The sequence below is a fragment of the Pipistrellus kuhlii genome, unplaced genomic scaffold, assembly GCF_014108245.1.
Source record: "Pipistrellus kuhlii isolate mPipKuh1 unplaced genomic scaffold, mPipKuh1.p scaffold_m20_p_3, whole genome shotgun sequence".
NCBI lineage: Eukaryota > Metazoa > Chordata > Mammalia > Chiroptera > Vespertilionidae > Pipistrellus > Pipistrellus kuhlii.
Genome location: NW_023425529.1, coordinates 177,435,399 through 177,452,061, shown reverse-complemented (window position 1 = coordinate 177,452,061; position 16,663 = coordinate 177,435,399). Strand labels below are relative to the sequence as shown.

The following is a 16,663-nucleotide window of genomic DNA, read 5'->3' as shown; positions in this document are numbered from 1 at the left end:
TCCCCTTTGCAATTTACTTATTTTCCAGATAGTCCTGGAGTGATGTTTCTAAGAACAAATTTATTTATGGCTTTCAGATAATGCAAATGTGTTGACGATTCATTGAATCAAAATAACCCTAAGCAGAGGGAATGTCTTCCCTCCTCTCTTCAATAAGCTCACCCTTTAGGGACTTAGTTCCTGTATGACTCTTCCAGGAAACCATTCTGGACTCTCCTCTTTTTGCTTAGAGACTTCCTCTTCACTTCTTTCACAGCCTGTGCTCACGTACACTGTATTCTTCCTGCTCTGTACTGTGGCATCTCTTCACCTCTCTGCTTCTTTTACTAGACTGCAAATTCTTTTCCCTGGTTTCATCATTTAATAGAATGTATCAACTTGGCTATGAACCTTTTCCTTTCTTTTCTGAACCTCAGTTCTTTAAGGGACAATGGGAAAGCTGCAGCACCTATGTCACAGGAGTTTGTTCCGATGTAATGAAGTAATTCAGGTACAATGTCGGTAGTGTGTAACAGTAATAATGCTTAGCAGGTGCCGGGATGAGCTCTTTACATGTATGATCTCATTTATTCTGTAAAACAACCTTGCTAAGTGACTACTATGCCACTCTCTTTTCCAGATCAGAGAACCGAGGCTCAAGCAGGGTAAGCCACACAATAATTAGTTGATAGTGTAACTGGGGTTCAGACGTAGGTAGCCTGGCTTCATTTTAACCACTGAGTTATCTTGTCTATAGCAATAAGCACTGAATAGCTCTTTCCATTATCATCATTTCTCTTTTAGCTCCAGCACCATCCATATGGTATGGACACAGTTGGAGTTAGGTAAATTGAGTGCATGTTTAAGCAAGGATTGAAAAAAAAATTTCCCCTTGTCTTTCATATGCCTCAGACTCAAGTGTATAAAAATTATTTTGGTTTCCTAAAAAGCATTTTTTTAAAAGTTCTTAGAGACTGTATTTTTTTAAGTCTTCTTGAAAAAATGTCATTTTTCGTGTCTTGCCAAATAAACTCAATTTTCAAGTCCCCATTGAAATGCCATTTTGTCTGTGAAGCACTTCCTGGCTTCTTGATTGATCAACACTTTTATTGATGCCTCAATTTCAGCACATACCTTTCTATTCTGAAATGAGCTATGTTAGTATTGTCTAGAAGCAGTCAGCTCCCTAAGGGTGTGGACAATGTTTTATTCCATCTGTGTTTTCCCTATGCCTAATGCAGTGGGAAAAGAAAAAAAAAAAGGTTGAGTGACTTTTTAAGGGTTGCAAGATGCTGTAATGTATCATGAAGAGATGCTATGAGTTTCAATGAAATGAAAAAAATGTTAATGCATGACATTTATTACAAGTGTTATTAAAATCAGAGGTCTGTACTGGGTCAATAAGATAACATTTAAAGAAGCCTTATGTTCTGAAATCTTTAAATGGGAGGATGCAATGTTTTCTAGACCAAATGACAAGTAAACAAGCACAGAAAAGCAGGAACTCCAAGACCCAGTAATACCCTTCACCATCTTTCCATGCTGACTCCTCTTCCTCTGAGACTTAAGGTTCATGGCCAAGCACTATGATGACTTTGTTGTCTCTCTCTTGCTTTGTTTACTGTGTACTCACTTGCTCAAATAACCATCTTGGTACCAATGCTGCCTACTTTCCACCTACACTTATGAAGCAGAATGAGGCCAGAGAAAGATACCGCAATGCACTTACTTTTAGAATCATGATCACAAATCTCAAGTGGCCTCCTAATGCCAGACAATCACATGATACTTCTTTAGTGCCTTTACCACCACACTCTTTTAGACACCTTTTCCACCTATTGGCATCTTCACTTAAATACTTTGCTTTTCTGCCTTTTGAACTTCCCCCATTGCTGTCTTCACTGGTGCATGAGATTCCATCTTCTCTCATCTGCTCAAGGACATTACTCTAGAATTCTGCACTCTTTCTCCTTCATGATCATTTCCTCTCTCTATTGAATCACTCCAGCTGGCACACAAGTATGCTGTTATTTACTCATCTTAAAACCCCAACCAACCAACTCTATTCATCCTGCTTCTTCCACTAGTTAACAGGACATTTTCTTCCTTGGATTGACAACGATACCTCCTACCCGCTTGGGTTCCCTTCAACTTATTTATCCTTCTTCCTCAGTCTCCTCTGAGGGTGGTCCCTCCCTAACTCTTTGATTGTAGAGTGCCCCCAGTGTGAATACTCTATTAATTTTCTTTTCCATCTCTATTCTCACACCCTTGGTGATCGCATCTGCTGTTGCAGCTTTAAATATCCCATATATGCTGGCGACTCCCAATCATAAATCTCCAGCTTGGATCTTCCCTATAAACTCCAGACAATCATATAACCAATGTGGTACTGACACTCCCTTTTAAATATTAAGTCCAACCTGTTCAAAACTACTTTCCCTCCACAAAACACATTTACCCACAGCCTTTGCCTTCTTCTTTAATGACCATTTTATCCTTCCAGTTACTCAGACTACACACCCTGTATTCACTTTTGACTCCCCGCACTTTCTCACACTTTCTGTCCAGAATCCTGCGGGGTTCACCTTCAAACTATACCTAAAATCCGACTCCTCCTCACCAGCTCCACTGCTGTCATTCTGGTATGAGTGTCCTTTGGTTAATGGATAACACACGGGCCTCCTAACTGGTGACCCTGCCTTTACACTAGCCCCCACCTCCTACCTGCACTATGTATTCTCAATTCAGCAGCCAGAGTGGTGCTGTGGAAATCTAACTTGGATTTGGTCACTTCTCTATTCAAAATCTTGCAACACGTCCTCACTTTACTCCATGAAAGACACGGTTCTTATAATAACTTACAAGGCCTTATATTATTTGCTCCCTCTCTCCACATGCTCATCTCTTTTATCGAATTTATTATTCTTTTAACAATTTACAGTCTGTTTCAGCAATATGCTAGCCCTTTGTATTAGCCATTTCCTGTTTGAAAGTCTCCTCTAGTTATCTACATGACAGCTTTTCTCATCTTCCTCCAATCTCTGCTTAATGACATTTTATCAGTGAGACCTACACTGATCTTCCTATTTCATGTTATATTCTGACCTCCTACCCCACCACTTTTAATTCTCTCTTTATCTTCCTCCACATTATTTTCTTTATAGGCTTTCATAATAAATTTCTAACATAGATAACTTTTAGTAAATTTTCTAACCTAGATAATTTACTAATGTATCATTTCCATTTCCATTAAATGTCTTCCTCTTTTGGAATGTAAGCTTTAGGCAGGCAGAGGTCTTTCTTTTTATTCAAATGAATAACTGATGCCTTTAGAACATGTTTAATCAAAGTATCTAGAATAGTCCCTGTCACTTAGTATGGGTGCTCAATACATTTTTTAAAAAATGAATTAATGTTCATGTAGTTTTGTGATGTTAAGTCTGTTTTCCAACTTATTTTTTTTTAAATTTAGATGGATGCAATCATGATATGATAGAGGTAGCTCATGTAATACTTATGTTAAATACATTTCATTTTCCTTCACAACTTCTAAGAGATCTATTCCTTACCAAAATGTTAGACTTTGGTTTGGGAGGTTTTGCTGCCATCTAATGAGGTAAATATAAATTACATAAATTTGCTTTTCTTCCACTGTTGTTATAGCTTTTTCAAAACTGATGAAGAGGGAAAGATATCAATTGTGAATGTATTATCTTTAATAAAAAAAAACAAAACATTTGCACAGGAAAATGAAACAGATTATTTTAAAGATCACACTTTGATTTACAAAATAAACCTCTGGTTTGACCTTGTACTGACCTAAAACATATGTAATTTTTATTTTTTATTTTTATTTTTATGTAGTCCCATTAGTTTATTTTCTCCTTAGTCTCTATTGCCCTCAGAGATGTTTCTATAAATATATTGTTATGACATATATCTGCTATTTTGCTGCCAATGGAGTCCTGTAGAATTTTTATGGTTTCCTGTCTTACATTTAAGTCCTTTAGCCATTTTGAGTTTATTTTTGTGTATGATAAGTTGGTGATCTAGTTTCATTTTTTTGAATGTATATGACTAAATTTCCCAGCATCATTTATTGAAGAGACTTTCTTGACTCCATTGTATGCTCTTGCTCCTTTGTCAAATATTAATTGAGCAAAATGGCTTGGATCCATTTCTGGGTTCTCTGTTCAATTGATCTATGTTTGTTCTTGTGCCAGTAGCAGGCAGTTTTGAGAACTGTGCCTTGGTAATATAGTTTGCTATCTGGTATTGTGATCCCTCCAACTTTGTTCTTCTTTTTCAGTATTATTGCTGTGGCTATTTGGGGTATTTTTGATTCCAGATGAATTTTTGGAGAGCTTTTTCTAGATCTTTGAAATATGCTGTTGGTTTTTTAATGGGGGATTGTATTGGATCTGAAGATTTCTTTGGGTAGTACAGACATTTTAATGATGTTGATTCTACCAACCCATGAACATGGTATGTTCTTCCATTTGTTTATGTCTTTCTCTATGTCTTTTTTTCAATGTCCTATAGTTTTCCAAGTGCATGTCTTTTACAGTCTTAGTTAAGTTTATTCCTAGGTATCTTAATTTTTTGTGTGTGGCATTTTTTTGTTTGTTTTTGTTTCTCTTTCTGTGAGTTTATTATTGGTGGATAAAAGGCCACATCTTTCTGAATGTTAATTTTGTGTCCTGCTAAATTGCCAAATTCATTTATAATATCTAGTAGTTTTTTTATGTAGTCTTTGGGGTTTTCTATGTACAGTATCATGTCATCTGCAAATAAGGACAGTTTTACTTCTTCTTTTCCAATGTGGATGACATTTCTTTATTCTTCTTGTCTGATTGATGTGGCTTGCACTTCCAGTACTATATTGAACAGGAGTGGTGAAAGTGGGCATCCCTGTCTTGTTCCCATTCTTAGGGGAAATGAGTTTAGTTTTTGCCTATTGAGTATGTTGGCTATAGATTTGTCATATAAGGCTTTTATTATGTTGAGGTATAACCCCTCTATTCCCACTATGATGAGAGGTTTTATCAAGAAAGGGTGTTGGATTTTGTCAAATGCTTTTCCTGCATCGATTAATATGATTATGTGATTTTTGTCTCCCAGTTTGTTTATGTGATGTACATCATTTATTGATTTGCAGATATTATACCATCCTTACATCCCCAGAATAAGTCCCACTTGGTCATGGTGTATGATCTTTCTAATGTAATGCTGGATCTGATTTGTTAGAATTTCGCTGAGGATTTTAGCATCTATGTTCATCAAGGATATTGGCTTGCAGCTCTCTTTTTTTGAGGTGTCTTTATCTGGTTTTGGAATTAAGGTAATGCTGGCTTCATAGAAAGAGCTTGGAAGTGTACCTTCCTCTTTAGTTTTGTGGAATAGTCTGAGGAGAATAGGTTTTAGTTCTCTGAATGTTTGGTAGAACTCCCCTGTAAAGCCATCCAGAAGAGGGCTCTTGTTAGCTGGAAGGTTTTTGATTGTTGCTTCAATTTCTTCAGTGGTTATCGGATTATTCAGGTTTTTTTTATTCTTCCTGATTGAGTTTTGGGAGATTGTATTTTTCTAAAAATATGTCTATTTCAGCTAGGTTGTCCATTTTGTTGGAACAAAGTGTTGTTCGTAGTAGTTTTTCATTATCCTTTGTATTTCTGTGGGATTGGTTGTTACTTCACCTCTTTCATTTCTGATTTTGTTTATTTGGGTCCTTTCTCTTTGCTTCTTGGTGAGCCTGGCTAGAGGTTCATCAATCTTGTTTATCCTTTCAAAGAACCAGCTCTTGGTTTTGTTGATATTTTGTATTGTTTTTTGTTGTTGTTATTTATTTTATTTTTATTTTTTGGTTTCTATGTCGTTTATTTCCACTCTGATCTTAATTTTCTTCCTTCTGCTTATGCTGGCCTTTTCCTATTGCTCTCTTTCTTATTCTTTGAGTTCTAGGGTTAGATAATTTATTACCATATTTTCTTGTTGAGGTAGGTCTGTAGAGCTATGAACTTCCTTCTTAAGACTACTTTCACGTGTCCCATAGATTTTGGATCGTTGTGTTTTCATTGTTGTTAGTTGCCATGATGCTTTTTATTTCTTCTTTGATCTCTCTGGTAACCCAATCCTTGTTTAATAGCATGCTATTAAGCCTCCAGGTGTTTGATTTTTTCATTGTTTTTATTGTAGTTGATTTCTAATTTTATATCATTGTGATCTGAGAAGATGTTTGATATGATTTCTATTTTCTTGAATTTGAAGAGTCTTTGCCTGTGCCCCAATATGTGGTCTATCTTTGAAAATAGACCATGTGCACTTGAGAAGAACATATATTCCAGGCGTCTTCAAACTACGGCCCGCGGGCCACATGCGGCCCGCAGAGGAGTCTGATCCGGCCCGCCAGGTTTTTTGGGCAGTGAGCGCAGCCGAGGTGTTACAGTAGGAATTAGTAGTTCATATAGTCCGGCCCTCCAGCTCTCTGAGGGACCGTGATCTGGCCCCCACTTTAAAAAGTTTGAGGACGCCTGATTCTGTGGCTTTGGGGTGAAATGTTCTGAAGATGTAAATTAATTTCAGCTGATTTAGTGAATCATTTAGGATTGATGTTTCTTTGCTGATTTTTGTTTAGAGGATTTATCCAGTGGTGTTCTGCTTGACAATTTTAGTGGCATCAGATACCAAGCGGAAAATCAACATCTTGGTTAGAACAAAACTTATACTGGAATGGCTACTTCAAATGCATTTTAATAATTCTCTTCTCTTCTCTTCTAAATATTTTTATCAAGAATCTACAAATGAATTTACTAAGAAATCTGGATATAATTCCAAATCCTTTGAGATTTTGATTTTAATTCTCATAGTATGATGAACCCAGAGGTTACTGTTTCTACCACAGAGCCACAAGGCTAAATTTCTGCTCTAGTAGTCCTTCTTCCTCTATAATTTATTTTGCCTACTTAAATGCCCGAAGCTAAATTTTATTCTCACCTTCATCACTCTTTCCCTTTCTCATGCCTAGAGTCTAATTTTGAGAATTATAATAACCTGCAAGTCATATGAATGGGGGAAACACTACGCTAAATAATTCAAAAGTCTTGACTATGCTTGCAGAAATTGAGTTGTGTCTTACACTATTGCTAGTACTGACTTTGTATTTGGAATGAAGTACTAATTTATTTACACTATTTTATACAAGAAATCCAGACCACCTTATTCAGTGGAACAATCTAGTGTAACTAGACATGTCTGAAGTCCAGTGATGAGCAAAGCTTAGATCAAATCTGAATTCTTTCATTCCATACTCCATTTCAGAAAATAGATGTGAATAAGGGTATGAACATGTCCCAAGAGAACTAATGGTATACTACTTTGCTTGTAATAATTTAGAACAATAAAGAGAATCTTTTTACCATAAAAAAATTTGACAATTTGGTAGTGCCCACAGAACAAGTAAGGTGTCATGGAAAATGATCAGTAGGTTCAGACTAGAATTCCATCTATCCTATTGAATGCATATAATGGTTTACAGAACAAGTAACTTAATTTTCATGGGTTTCACTTCCTTCATCTGAAAATGAAGTGGCTAAACTACATGTTGCATAGCTTCTTACTATTTATAGATCATTGTGGCCACACACCTTTCAAAAACCACAGACACAGAGATCTGAGTTTTCCTTTGCAGGAATGGAAGACAACTAGAGATGATGGCGATTTTACAGAACTTGACATCCAATTAAAATTTTAAAGTTAGAAAACATGAAAACTTAGGAAACTCAGAAAAAAGAATAGATGGAATCAACAATGTAAAATTCCACTGCCACCGGGATAATCCAGTTGGGATACTTCAGTTAGCAAGCCTGTAGGTGCATGCTGGACTTTATACTTTACTAGAGGCCTGTTGCATGAAGATTCATGCAATAGGCCTTCCATCCCCTGGCTGCCAGCACCGGTTTTCCTTTGGCACCCAGAACCCAGGCCTTTGCTGTGGCCTGAGCCTTTAGTCTCCAGTCAGAGCACTGCTCCTATAGCTCTCTCCGCCCCTTGCCCTTCCCCTTATAGGAGGTGCCCTGCCCTGTCCAGCCACTCTGCATCTGCATGCATGCTGCCCAGAGGCCCAGAGCAGCTGAGGAGTGGGGCTGCCGACATTTTTGTTGGGTTAATTTGCATACACACTCCTGATTGGCTGGTGGGTGTTGTGAAGTGCTGATCAATTTGCATATTTATCTTTTATTAGTTTATATATCCCATGCTGGGAATAATCTTTCACTAGCTCTGGTTTTCATTTGTCTATTTTCTTTATCACTCCCCAAAGAGGCAACACTTTAGGAGTAACCAATCAGCCTTGCTCATGTGCTGGTTACCTAGGTTATCTCTCTCTGTCCCTAACCTCCTTTCTGGTCTAGCTGATCAGTTTTTGGGAAGGCAAAAATGATAAACTTGTGACAAAACACCAATCTAGTGAACTCTTTAATCTCATGATTCCAAGACTGATTGATGCAACTTCATGGCATGCATCCAGACCTAGAAAATGTGTCTTAGGCAGAAGTAGGGGATGCATGGTTCAGGTGCCAACCTTCATCCCTGGGCATTGCAGGACACTCACTGCTCTGAGAGCTGCTGCTTCAGGTTTCCCAGATGATCAGAGAAGGCTGTGTTCTTCTGACACTGCCAGCGGTGGCCCAGAACATAGTCATGGGACAACCACTTATCTTCTACTCTTGTGCTTATTCCATTGCCTGGCTTCCCTGAGTTATGACATTTGAATATTGCTATGATGATAAAAATGCACCCTGTGGGCTGGCTGGCATGGCTCAGTGGTTGAACAACATCAATCTGTGAACCAGGTGGTCATGGTTCAATTCTCGTTCAGGGCACATGCCCAGGTTGCAGCCTCCATCCTCTCTCTCTCTCTCTCTCTCTCTCTCTCTCTCTCTCTCTCTCTCTCTCAAATCAATAAAAACATTTTTTTTAAATGCATCCCATGAAAATGTGTGCCATTGCTGGTTTTCTATTAACTGGAACTCTCAAGAAATTCTTGGTTAGTAAAAGGATATATAAAGGTTCCTAATTGACTTGATCTTACTTATAAAAATAAACTGACCCAATTTCAAACATCCTTTTGTATGTAACTATTATAATCCCTCTCTAATCTGCTAACCTCTTCAGTCCTGATCCCTAAGATTTCAAATACACCTTCTAGTGTTTTATTTAAACTTTGTAATTTCCTGTATCTATACTAATAAAAGCCCAGATCAGTGGTTGACAAATCATCAGTCAACAGAGCCAAATATAAACAATACAACAATTGAAATTTCTTTTGAGAGCCGAAAACTGACTTCTGCACATGGGCCCACTCATGATATTCTGTGGAAGAGACACACTCAAGGGGCCAAAGAACTGCATGTGGCTTTTGAGCCACAGTTTGCCAACCACTGGTCTAGGTGGTCATCATGCCTTCACACTGTCATGCTGTCACTCTGGGTGGGCGTGGCTTGACACTGTGTGTGCGGCAGCTTCCCCTGGGGGCCCTGTGACCCCACACGTGCCACAGGAAAATGGCTCCAGCCTATGTCTTTGGGGCAATCCATCGAAGAGCCCTAGATGGATGGGCGGGGCCTACTTCTTTGAGGTGCTTTTTTGGGGGACTCCTGCACTGTGAGAAAGCACAGGCCAGGATGGAGGAATCCCCCCCCCCACTCCCAACTGCATGAATTTTGTGCACTAGGCCACTAGCGTTCATATAAAGTTACTCTGAATCCTTCATGGATATCTATATAGTAATTTACTTATTTAACTTGTGCTGTTTTCTAGGTAATGAGTATACAATTAATGAACAAAACTTAATTCTTATTCTCAGTAGCATACAACCCTGAGAGGCAAATGTATGTATAAAAGCATATATGTGTTAGTATGAGTCATAGTCCATACATTTACATGGAATGTCCTGGGGCAGTGAATGGGCACCCAACTCTTCAGTGGTTGAGGGGAGAAGGTGTTATGATGAAAAGTTTTTCGGCGAAGTTGACAACTGATCTAAAACCAAGAGGAAAGGAAATATTTTTTAAAATAGAAGAAACATGAAAATGGCATTTTATAATATAGATACAGTATCTGCATAGAAATGAGGACGTAAGTGTTAGGTAGAAAGTTAGACATGAGCGGCTGGAGCGGGGCTTGCCCTGGGGTCCTGGACAGGGGTCAGACCAACATTGCCTTCAGACCCTTCTCTGCGGGCAGCCAGCAGGCACAAGCTGAGCCAGCCTATTCTTGGCACAAGCTGAGGAGGAAACAACATGACATCAATGCCAATGTGACCTTAGTAGGTCCCTGGACTAATTATAACAAAATTTGCATTTCAGTTTTGACCCCACACCCCAGGAGATTTTCTGTATACGTTATGGGTAAAGGCATGCCCAGAAGAAATATAGTTTCTGTCAATCATCCTGAATGCAAATAAAAGTCTCCACCAATAAAATCCCTCTTTTAAACCCAGGAGTTGGAGGCCACATGCTCTGCAAGCAGATCCATGCCATTCCCTTTCCCCTTCCCTTCCCCCACAGACACGTACACCCCAACTTCTAAGGGACCACATGAGATTTGCCATCAGGGGAGAAATGGGCAGCTACAGCTCATCCCTGAACCTGTATCCAAAGCCCTTTTTCTTTGACTTCCCAGCCATTGTCTCTCTTGACTGGCCTGTTCCTCTTTGGAATTTATCTTCAATAAGCCCCATTATGTTTGACTTTTACTTTCATTGACCATAAATGTTTTCTGCGTTGATGAAAAGGTTCTAGCTAGTAACCCTAATCAGTAACAATAGTAAGCATGGCATATTTGGTGAGGGAAAGATGGTTTGGTTAAAAATGGTGTATATTTAGTTAAACAGAGTGTGTGTAGAAGACAGCTGATCAATGTTTATCTCTCATCATTGATGTTTCTATCTCTCACTCTCTCTCTTTGGAGTCAATAAAAATATATTTAAAATATTGGTGTATGTTTACTTTAGACTTTATGATTGGTGATACAGAATCTCTGTTAAGAAAGTGAAATGTTCAGATTTGAGCCTGAGGCATATCACTTTGGTAGCGATCATTGCAGAAGACTTAGAGAAAGTGGCACTCATGCATATGTATGTACATACGTGTGTGTGTATGTACATATGTTTGCACATGTGTGTAAATGGAAATGCTTAGAAAAATGCTCTACCTAGAAAGGAAGCTGAGGAAGACTGGCTAGATGAGAAAAGGGGGTACATTTATAAATTGCAGCTACAGATAAGTACTAATTTTGAATTAAATAAAAGGCTTACATATTTATACAAATTCACATTTCCTCTGTTAGGGATGTTTGCAAACTCAAAGAATCTAGCATTGTTAACATATGTGCACATATGTCACTGGATAGGACATCTGTTGGTTCACAACACAAAAATTCAGTGTGGGTCTCAGAACCATCTGCCATAGCTTGGCTAGTTGGTGTTAGGAAATTAGCAGATTTTAAGGTAGCTGAGGAGTGAGAGGCTGAAATAATGTAGAATCATATTCCCAAGACTGGAAAGCACTTACAACTTCTTATTTTTTCCTGTTAATGACCACTGTCTATTTCTTTTTTAAGCCTCACTCATTGCTGAGTACGTGATCAAAGACGCAATGTAAGAAAGTAGGCAAATATTACCTCTGGTTTCCTTTCCTGCTTCCCTGTTCCTGCCTGTTATGTGCAAATAGCTGCCAGGCTGTATGCTACATGCTGCAAGTAGCAAGAACACTAAGACAAAGATCCTGACCTCATGAAACTCAATTTTTCAAAGAGGAAGCAGACAGGATAAGGACTAATTATAATGCAATTTAATAAGTACTACAATAATAGCATGAGCCAAATACTGGAATAACAGTGAAAAGAACAATAAATTATTGCTGCCCCGCAGCATTGTGGGACTTTTCTCAGAGGAAGTGACATCTGACCTGGCTGTTGAAGGATGGACAAGATTTTGCCTTGTTAGGAGATATGTCAACAGGGAGTTGCAGGCCTCAGACAGACCACATTTCCTTGCTATTCAAACAGAGCCGATGAAGTTTGTGTTCGATGACTCAAAAAATTTGAGGACATATATTAATGCTGAAGCAGACTAAATAAATCCTGTAACTGAATTAAAAAGTTGGGCCGAAGACTGGTTATGATGCTGATATGGGAAAAAAGGATAAATAGTATGTGCTTATTGCTACTATTTACCAAGTTCTTAATATAGCTGGTCTCAATTAATTCCAAAGTCAATAATGTAGGCATTACTCATTTTTTTTTTTTTAAAGAGAGAGAGGAAGGGTCAAAACCTGTTTGGCTCAGTGGCTAGAGCATCAGCCTGAGGACTGAAAGGTCCCAAGTTCAATTCCGGTCAAGGGCATGTACCTTGGTTGCAGGCACATCCCCAGTATTATGAACCGAAAGGCAGCAGATCAATGTTTCTCTCTCATCGAAGTTTCTAACTCTCTATTTCCTCTTCCTTCCTCTCTGTAAAAAGTCAATAAAATATTTAAAGAGAGAGAGAGAGAGAGAAAGGGAGAAAGGGAATGAGAAACACTGATTTGTTGTTCCACTTATTTATGCATTCATTGGTTGGTTCTTGTATGTGCCCTGACAGGGATCAAAACCGCAATTTTGGCGTGTTGGGATGATGCTCTAACCAACTGAGCTACCAGGCCACTGTGTTTATTCTTTTTCTTCTTCTTACCTTTTAAAAAATTGTTTCAAGTACACATATGTCTCCTTTTGTTTACTCATTTTTAAAGATGGGAAAAATGCTCAAGGTCACTCAACAATAATAGCCAATATTTGGACCTGGAGCTTCCTGATGCAAAAGTCAATGTAATTTGCACTGCACGCTCTTGTCTCTATGCACCTGTCTCGAGTAGACAATGTACATGTTCACACAAATGCATAGTATTATGAACCAAAAAATACATAGATCAGAAAAGAGCTCGAAAGGAAGTTGCTCATTCTTTCCTCTCCCAGGAACTCTAAACATAAATACAAACATAAAAACATATACATAAGCGAATACACACTCTCATATCTTATTTATGTTCTTTACCATGGCATGCACCTATGTTGAAGAAATAGTTTTGCCCACTAACGTAAGTGCTTTGGAAATAAAATATATTATGCTTTTAAAAATAAATGCTTTACTAGGGAATAACTTTGAAAATTTATATCAGTGGACATTACAGGCCTAATCCTGGCTCAAGCTGGGCTCTCTTGTTTTATTTTGGTACAAAATATTAGTGGGACAGCCTGTACCAGTGCAAGACTCAGCCCATCCCTGAATCATTTTCCTGAGAGGCTTTCAACACACAGCTCACTTACTGTTTACTAACACTTACAAGTGTGAAAATCTTTCATGTCAACAGGTTAGGGATCTGGCTGCTGAGTGGATGGAGGCATTTTGTTGACTTCATAGGGTTTTCACAAAGGAGATCAAAGGGGTGCATTATGTTTCAATACATAACTTTACAGGACAGATGGAATCCACCTTGAAAGACCCATGACACTTAAAGCCAGATTATCAAAAGTTTCAGACACTAAAACCATTAGCTTGCTCGAACCTTATCCTCACTCTGTCAGCACTTTTTAGCTTCATTTATAGGGAGTGGACAGTCCAATTTGAATTTTAACTACTGCCAAAGTTCAAGCCCGGGTGAGAAGGACGGCCCCGGGAACGGGGGATGGTCTGGCCATGTGTCGGTTTGGTATGGAGTCTTGCTCTCTTGAAGGGTGATATCAGACTTATGATGAAATCACTCTATTGAACTAAAAATTTACCTTCTCATAACTTTTGGGAAGAATTTCAGAACTTGGACTAGTATGTGGATAGGTGGTAGCTTCAACTACCCAAATACTTTCCTTTGACAAGAAAAGAACATGAGAGGAAGTTGTTCCTTCTTTCATCTTCCAGGAACTCCAAAGGGATTCTGTTCCTGCCCACATCTAACACAGGGTCCACACACACGACCTTTACACTGCCCCCCTCCCCTCAACCCCGCTCAAGCCTTGAAACATATTATAGTGTTACAAATGTGGGTGGTGTACCTGGATACTTGGTTGTTTTTTTGGGGTGTGTGTGTATGTGTTTTCTTCTTTATCAGTGAAAAATAATTATTTCTGGGCTTCCAAACCATTAACTATTAAAACTTGTCAACAACCTTGTTCTGTAAAAACCATTTAAATATATTATTATTGTGTAAATTAAGATATTTAAAAGAGCTTGCTGTTTGATTAATTACATAGGTATTTAACCTAGTGTTTGAAAATACTTTTAAATGTAAGTCTTAATTGCTTTAACATATACAAAGTCACAATACTTTCTTTAAAATCTTTTACATATGCTGTCATTTTAAGTAGTGCTACAAAATCCAATCTTTTGGATTTTCTATAATGTGATACTCCAAGTTACACTATTTTGCTCTTACTTCAAAATAAGTGAGTTAGGCATTTCCCCAAACAACTGCTATATTTGTTCATTTCTTCATGCTAATCTACTTCTCAACTCACTAGACTAAACAATTATATACCACTTAAAAAATAAATAATGTGAATGCATATGGCATTACACTGATTAAGCATGCAAACCATGTAAAGTCTATAAAATTACATGCCTGGCATTCGGGAGATAGCTTCGTCTTTCAAAACTATTTTTATGTATTTGGGTGCTCCTGTATTAAGTGCATATATGTTTACCAGGGTTATTTCTTCTTGCTGGATTGCTCCCTTTAGTATTATGAAGTGGCCTTCATTATCTCTTGTTATGTCCTTCACTTTGAGATCTACTTTGTCAGATATAAGTATTGCTACCCCAGCTTTTATTTCATTTCCATTGGCCTGGAAAACCTTTTTCCATCCCTTCAACCTCAGTCAGTGTGCGTCCTTTTTTTCTGAAATGGGTTTCTTGTAGACAGCAGATATATGGGTCTGGTTTTCTTATCCAACCCGTTACCCTATGTCTTTTGATTGGGGCATTTAATCCATTTATATTTAAAGTTATTATTGATAGGTACTTATTTTTTCCAACTAATATGTATAGGCTGTCTTTATGCTCGATATATTTCCTAATAATAACATAAAAATTGGCTACCTAATCCTATGAGATGTCATAAGTTTAGTTTGGTTTAAATAGTTTATCTTCTAGTGTTTTGAGATCCTGCCCCCCCCTCAACCTCAAGCATTCATTAGGAGCAAATTAATTTTTTCCTATTAATATATCCTCCCCCCCCCCTCACCCCCCCCCCCCCCCGCAAGCACACTGCCGGCATATTCTGTAATTAGCATTTAAACGTGTAATGCAGCAGTCTCGTTCGCCTGCTCTCAGTGTCAGCCTTTGAAGACTGCATTTCTCCACCTGGTGGTGGGGTGGGGGTGGGGGCTCCAGGAGCAGCAGAAGCAAAGGCGTCACCCATCCAGCAGGTGCGGAGGCAGAAGGCCCAGCTCCCTTTGTTGGCAGCTCTGAAGGCACAGGTGTGGACCAGCGGCAGCAGCATCCTGTTTGATAGTTCGGCGCTTCTGTGTCAGGTGGGGACAGCTACACTAAATCTGGAGGGGAAACCCTCTCATAACTTTGTTGTCTAGTCTCAGGAGCATAAAACAGATTTTTTTCACCCCTGACTGGTTTTTAAAGCTGAAGAGATTGGTGTGGCTTTACCTGTCAAGCTTATAGGTAGGAGTCTTGTTTTAACTTGACCATAAAAACAGATACAGTTTATTCCTTATTAAAAAAAAAATAAACATGAAACGGTTCTAAATAGGGCACTAGATAGTTCTAGCGTTTAGCCAGGAGCTCTTGAGCAAAGTGAATGCTTGGCCCTGGTTGGAAAACATGCCACCTTTAAGATGCTTCTATTTGTGTAGGTGCTCTGAGTTGATGCTATAATTGTGCTGTGTTTTTTATCACACCGTGTCACTTTAAATTAAGATGTATGCAGCACCAGGTCAGAGGCACTGAAGGAAATCTCCCGTTAAAACACAGGCATGATCTCTGGTATGCCTTGGCCTACCTGGCTCCCATCCAGCTGTCACTTCTGCACCACGACTCAGTCTGATAATGTTAACCAGCTGTTGACTCGAAACTCCATCACCACTGGAGTTCACTGCAGCAGGCTTTTTGGTTCTTTCTGAAATAGCCAAAAACAATATAATAATCATTTTTACGTTCTTTAAACATATTTTAAATTGATCTTTCAGAGAGAGGGGGAAGGAGGGAAGGAGACACACACACACACACACACACACACACACACACACAGAGAAACACCAACCCCGCAACCTGGGCATGTGCTTTGACCAGGGATCAAACCAGCCACCTCTTGGTGTATGAAACCATGCTCCAACTGACTGAGCCACACTGGTCAGAGCTGGTTTTATATTCCTTATATACAAATATGTCATTGCTATTCTGCAATCCAGTGGAAAAGTGTATCTACTATGTTTGGAATTATTTTCTTGCCTGAGCATGACTCAAATGGAAAAAAAAAAAAAACTCTTATATTTGCACCTTGTGGAAAAATATCAGGAAGGTGATAGGTCTCCATGGTATCAACCTGTGGCAACACCAATTTCCCCAAAATATCTAGTGTCACATGCTCCTTCTTTCTCGTTAGTGAACACTTCTATCACACCCAAGAGAAAAGGCCACATG

General features: G+C 38.7%; 1 long non-coding RNA gene across 1 annotated transcript in view; it reads right to left on the bottom strand.

Annotated features, from left to right (window-relative positions):
- The window catches only part of LOC123653286, a 51,372-nt gene extending 35,230 nt beyond the window's left edge, over positions 1-16,142 (bottom strand). Inside the window, exon 1 of the long non-coding RNA XR_006743016.1 lies at positions 16,023-16,142. This is a non-coding gene — a long non-coding RNA (uncharacterized LOC123653286). The remainder of the gene's footprint in view (positions 1-16,022) is intronic.
- Between the last annotated feature and the right edge of the window lie 521 nt (positions 16,143-16,663).